Source organism: Rhinoraja longicauda, chromosome 7, assembly GCF_053455715.1.
Source record: "Rhinoraja longicauda isolate Sanriku21f chromosome 7, sRhiLon1.1, whole genome shotgun sequence".
In the NCBI taxonomy this organism is placed as follows: Eukaryota; Metazoa; Chordata; class Chondrichthyes; order Rajiformes; family Arhynchobatidae; genus Rhinoraja; species Rhinoraja longicauda.
The window spans coordinates 42,414,535-42,420,534 of NC_135959.1; positions in this window are offsets into that span (position 1 = coordinate 42,414,535).

The window sequence follows — 6,000 nt, forward strand, 5'->3', positions numbered from 1 at the left end:
TTGTTTCTAACCCATATTAATAACTTTAACACTGAACTGAAATGTACAGCAGAATCAGGTAGGAGACTGTACAGGAACTGAACTTAGTGACACAATAGAGTTGCAGCGGTAGAGTTGCTGCCATTCGGGTCTATGTCGCTATTGAACCCAGGTTCAATCCTGACCACAGGTGCCGTCTGTACAGAGTTTGTACATGCTCCCTGTGACCGCATGGATTTTCTTCAGGCGCTACGATCTCCTCTCACACTCCAGAGATGTGCAGGTTGTAGGCTAATTGGCCAGTAAATTGTCATTGCCGTGTAAAGATAAAACTTGTGTATGGAGTATTCGCTGGTCGGTACAGACTTGGTGGGCCGAAGGGCCTGTTTCCATGCTATATCTCTAAACTAAACTAAACTAAACACACAGTTGCTGAATTGCTGCAGATACTGGAATCTTGAACAAAGTGAGTCATAGAATCACACAGTAGGGAAACAAGTCCTTCGGCGCAACTTGCCCATGCCGACCAAACTGCCCCAACTACACAAATCGCACTTGCCCTCATTTGGCCCATAACCCTCTAAACCTTTCCTGCCCATGTACGTGTCCAAGGGCCTGATTCCATGCAGTATGACTCCATGACCCTATGTCTCCAATAGGGTCTAGCGGTTAGGATTCCTGGTTTATGCCCAGGTGGCCCGGGTTTGACTCCTGGTATGGGAGTCAACTTTTTTAAGGCAAGGGAGGAAATTTATGGTGAGGGCCGGAGGGGGGGGGGGGATTTAATAGGAACCTGAGGGGCACCTTTTTTACACAAAGGGTGGTAGGTGTATTGAACAAGCTGCCAGAGGAGGTAGTTGAGGCACGTACTGTCACAACGTTTAAAAACATTTGTGCAGGTACATGGATAGGAAAGGTTTAGAGGGATATGGGCCAAACATTGGCACGCGGAACTAGTGTAGGTGAGCATGATGGTCGGTGTGGGCAAGTAGAGCCAAAAGGACTGTTTTGTCGCTGTATGACTATGTCTCTATGATCGGAAAGTTTTGGAGGGATATGGGCAACGTGGGCAGATGGGGCTAGTGTGGATGGGGCATATTGGTCGGCGTGGGAATGTTGGGCTGAAGGGCCTTTTTCCATGCTGTATGACTCTAACATGCCAAGATTATGACTTTAATTATCCTTTTTTTATTGCAGCTATTCCTGCATATACAGCAGTCTATCTCAATGGCCAATCTCATCTTGCTTATTTCATTAAAGAAAATTATAAACGCGCCCAACTGCTGAGGAGCCAGAAAAGGAAAAGGAACCGACAAGGAATTGATGACGCCTTCAGTATTGAAGTACAGTTCAGAACACACTCCTCGGAAGGAGTTCTCCTGCACCTCCACGGGAACAAAACTCAGGCCACTGTCAAGGTAATTTTTTTGATATGGTAATCAATAGAATAGTACTAAATAATAAATAATTTCCTGAGTGATGTTAATTGCAGTGAAGTCATTTTATGTGTACTAAGTGCTATCAAGGAGCCCTAAATTAATTCTGATTTCCTGTCTCCATGCCGTAAAATCTATTTTCATGTACGACTAGCATAGATAGGGCATCTTGATCGGAATGGGCATGTTGAGCCGAAGGACCTGTTTCCGCGTTGTATGACTCCATGACTCTGTAAAGTTAGTTCATATTTGCTAGTGTTTTTTTAGCAACCTAATAGACAATAGACAATAGACAATAGGTGCAGGAGTAGGCCATTCAGCCCTTCGAGCCAGCACCGCCATTCAATGCAATCATGGCTGATCACTCTCAATCAGTACCCCATTCCTGCCTTCTCCCCATACCCCCTCCCTCCGCTATCCTGAAGAGCTCTATCCAGCTCTCTCTTGAAAGCATCCAACGAACTGGCCTCCACTGCCTTCTGAGGCAGAGAATTCCACACCTTCACCACTCTCTGACTGAAACAGTTCTTCCTCATCTCCGTTCTAAATGGCCTACCCCTTATTCTTAAACTGTGGCCCCTTGTTCTGGACTCCCCCAGCATTGGGAACATGTTTCCTGCCTCTAATGTGTCCAATCCCCTAATTATCTTATATGTTTCAATAAGATCCCCCCTCATCCTTCTAAATGGGTGGTGCAGTGGTGCAGCGGTAGAGTTGCTGCCTTACAGTGCCGGAGACCCCGGTTGGATACTAACTACGGGTGTTCTCTGTACGGAGTTTGCACGTTCTCCCTGTGACTGCGTGGGTTTTCTCCGGGTGCTCCAGTTTCCTTCCACACTCCAAAGGTGCGCAGGTTGGTAGGTTAATTGGCTTCTGTAAAATTGTAAATTTGTCCTTAGTGTTTAGGATAGTGCTAGGGTGATTGTTAGTCGGCAAAGGGCCTGTTCCCGTGCTGCAGCTTTAAAGTCTAAAGATTGGGGTGTAATCAGAGGATACAACAGGATATAGATCAGTCACAGATATGGACAGAAAAATGCAGATTGAATTTAATCTGCGCAAGTGTGAAGTGTTGGCAACAAGTCAGTGGACAGTAGAGAGATAGAATGCCTGGTTGAGTGGTGTCACAACAATAAACTCTCGCTTAATGTCATCAAGACCAAAGAACTAATCATTGATTTTAGAAAGAGGAAGTTAGAAGATCACTTGCCAGTTTTTATAGGTGGGTCAATGGTAGAGAGATCAGCAGCTTGAAATTCCTGGGCGTTAATGTTCTGAATAACCTGTTCTGGGCCCAGAACACAGATGTAATCATGAAGAAGGTGTACCTACACCTCTGCTTTCTTTGAAGTTTAAAGAGATTAAGCATGTCAAGTGTAAGGGGAAAAGATACAATTCATGGCATGACCCTCATCAGCATTGATGTACAGAGCGACCTTGGGGAGTCTATAACTCCCTGAAAATGGCAACACGTAGATAGAGGCATTCCTCAGCCTCCTACCCCAATCAAATACTAAAGGGCACAGCTTTAAGGTGAGAGGGACAAAGTTTAAAGGAGATGTGCGGGGCAAATTTTTTACATTCAGGATGGTGAAAGTCTGGGACATGCTATCGGGGGTAGTGGTGGAGGCAGATAAGTTAATGGCATTTAAGAAACTTTTAGATAGGCACATGGATATACAGAGAATGGAGTGACAGGGATTTTGTGCAGGCAGATAAGAGTTGGTCTTCGCATTATGTTCGGCACGGCATTGTAGGCCAAAGGGCCGGTTCCTGTGCTCTACGGTTCTATGTTCAATGTCCTATGTTTATTTTCAGATTTTGGAGGGAAGGGTAATCTTCATTTCCAACGCTGGATCAGCAGGTTACACTAAAAATCATTTACCAGATATCTCTGTCTCCGATGGCGCTTGGCACACATTCAAATTGGAGATCAGTGCCTTGGCCACCAGACTGATTCTTGATCAAAAGTACCAGGAAAATATCACTATTCGAGGGATCAATGTGTCTAGCTTTTCATTAGGATGGATACCGCAAGCACAGATTGATGATCTGAGTGAACCAGGTAAAATAGTTTTATTTTACAGCCATGAACATCCAACTTTTTTGTTGGATAAAAGCTGGCACAGTGGCTCAGACATAGAGTTGCTGCCTCAAAGCCCCAGAGACCCGGGTTGGATCTTGACTACATGTGCTGCCTGTATGAAGTTTGCACGTTCTCCCTATGACCGCATGGGTTTTCTCCGGGTGCTCTGGTTTCTTCCCACACTCCAAAGACGTACAGGTTTGTAGGTTAATTGGCATCGGTAAAAAATTTCGGACTTGGTGGGCCAAAGTGCCTGTTTCTGCTATGTATTTCTAAAGTCTAAAGTCTAAGTATTTCATCAACATGTTAATTGAAATGACTCAAAGTGGCAGCACAGAGGCATAGCTGGTAGAGCCACTGCCTCACAGCACCAGTGACCCAGTTTCGATCCTAACCAGGTGGGACTAGTAAAGATGGGGCATCTTGGTTGAAATGGGCAAATTTCACCTCATAACTCAGCATTTATGAGCTGTATGGCAGCACAGTGGCACAGCTTGTAGACCTGCTGCCTCACAGGGCCGGAGACCTGGGTTTGATCCTCAGCTGCTGCCTGTGTAGAGTTTGCACGTTCTCCCTGTGACCACGTGGGTTTCCTCTGCATTCCCATCCCAAAGCCCTGTGGGTTTGCAGGTTAAATGGCCTCTGGAAGTTGCTCCTAGTATGTAGGGAGTGGACGAGGAAGTGGGATAACATAGAGTTAGTGTGATCAATGGTCAGCATGGACTCAGTGGGCAAAAGGGCCTGTTTCCATGCTGTATCTCTAAACTAAACTAAATACAATAACATTTTAGGAGAAAACTACCATGCAGAACTTGGTCTAATATTTTCATTCCAGTTTAGTTTAGTTTTGAGATATAGCGTGGAAACAGGTACTTCAGCCCGTCGAGTCCATGCCGACAATCATTCACCTGTACAATCATTCCATCATAAACATTAGGGACAATTTACAGAAGCCAATTAACCTACAAGTCTTTGGAATGTAGAAGAAAACCGGAGCACCTGGAGAAAACCCACGTGGTCACAGGGAGAACATACAAACTCCTTACAGACAGCACCCGTGATCAGGATTGAACCCGGATCTCTGGCGCTGTAAGGCAGCAACTCTGCCACTGTGCCACCCTCGCTCTTCCAAGCATCTGATTCACAAACAACAAGAGGCATCCAGACATGAGGAGTGGGGTTCAATGGCGTACACAAGCATGGCCGGATGCTGCTCACACTTTCAATGGACTGTCCACACAGGCGGAAGCAATCCTTCACTGCAGTTGGTACTTCAAGCAGAGAAACAGGGAACTGCTGGTGCTGGTTTACAAAAAAAGACTCAAAGTGCTGGAGTCATGACCATAAGACATATGAATTTGGCCATTCGGCCCATTGAATCTACTCCATCATTCAATCATGGCATATCTATTTTTCCCTCTCAACCCCATTTTCCTGTCTTCTCCCTGTAGCCTTTGAACCTAATCAGGGTCCCGATCTGAAATGCCACCTATCCATGTTCTCTGGAGATGCTGCCTGACGCGCTGAGTTATGCCAGAACTTTGTGTCTTTAATTAAAACAAGCCTGCCTAAACAAGTCCCAGGCAATAGAGTACATGGCTTCTGAGCGCACACTGACTCTGCAAGCCCACACACTTCCATAAACCCAACCAAATGATGGCCCCAACACTTAGCCAACAAGTCAATCGCAATGCATAGGAAGGAAATGCAGATCCGATTTAAACTGAAGATAGACATAAAATGTATATTTTGTCTAAAGTCAATCGCAATCCTAAGTACCCTTGCCTGATGGTAGACCTCCTAGTAGACGAGCGGACCCCCCTATTAGACGAGTAGACCCCCGCATAGCAGACCCATTAGTAGACTAGTAGACCCCTCCAGTAGACCCACTCATACACTAGTAGACACCCTTTAGTAGACCAGTAGACCTTTCTAGCAGACTCACTTGTTAGACCCCCTAGTAGACTAGTAGACCCCCTATAATAGACCCGCTAATAGACCAGTTAATGGAGAACCCCACCAATGCTGTCAAGAGTCAAGACTGTCCTGTGTTCCGTCAATGGAACAATACATCTTACTTGCTGCAGCTTTACAGAGAAACATAGAAAATAGGTGCAGGAGTAGGCCATTCGGCCCCTCGAGCCAGCACCGCCATTCAATATGATCTTGACTGATCATCCAAAATCAGTACCCCGTTACCACTTTTTCCCCATATCCCTTGATTCCATTTGTCCTGAGCTAAATCTAACTCTCTCTTGAATACATCCAGTGAATTGGCCTCCACTGCCTTCTGTGGCAGCGAATTCCACAGATTCACAACTCTCTGGGTGAGAACGTTTTTCTTCATAGTCATAGAGTGATACAGTGTGGAAACAGGCCCTTCGGCCCAACTCGCCCACACCTGCCGACAATGTCCCAGCTGCACTAGTCCCACTTGCCTGCGCTTGGTCTATATCCCTCCAAACCTGTCCTTTCCATGTACCTGTTTAAATGTTTCATAAA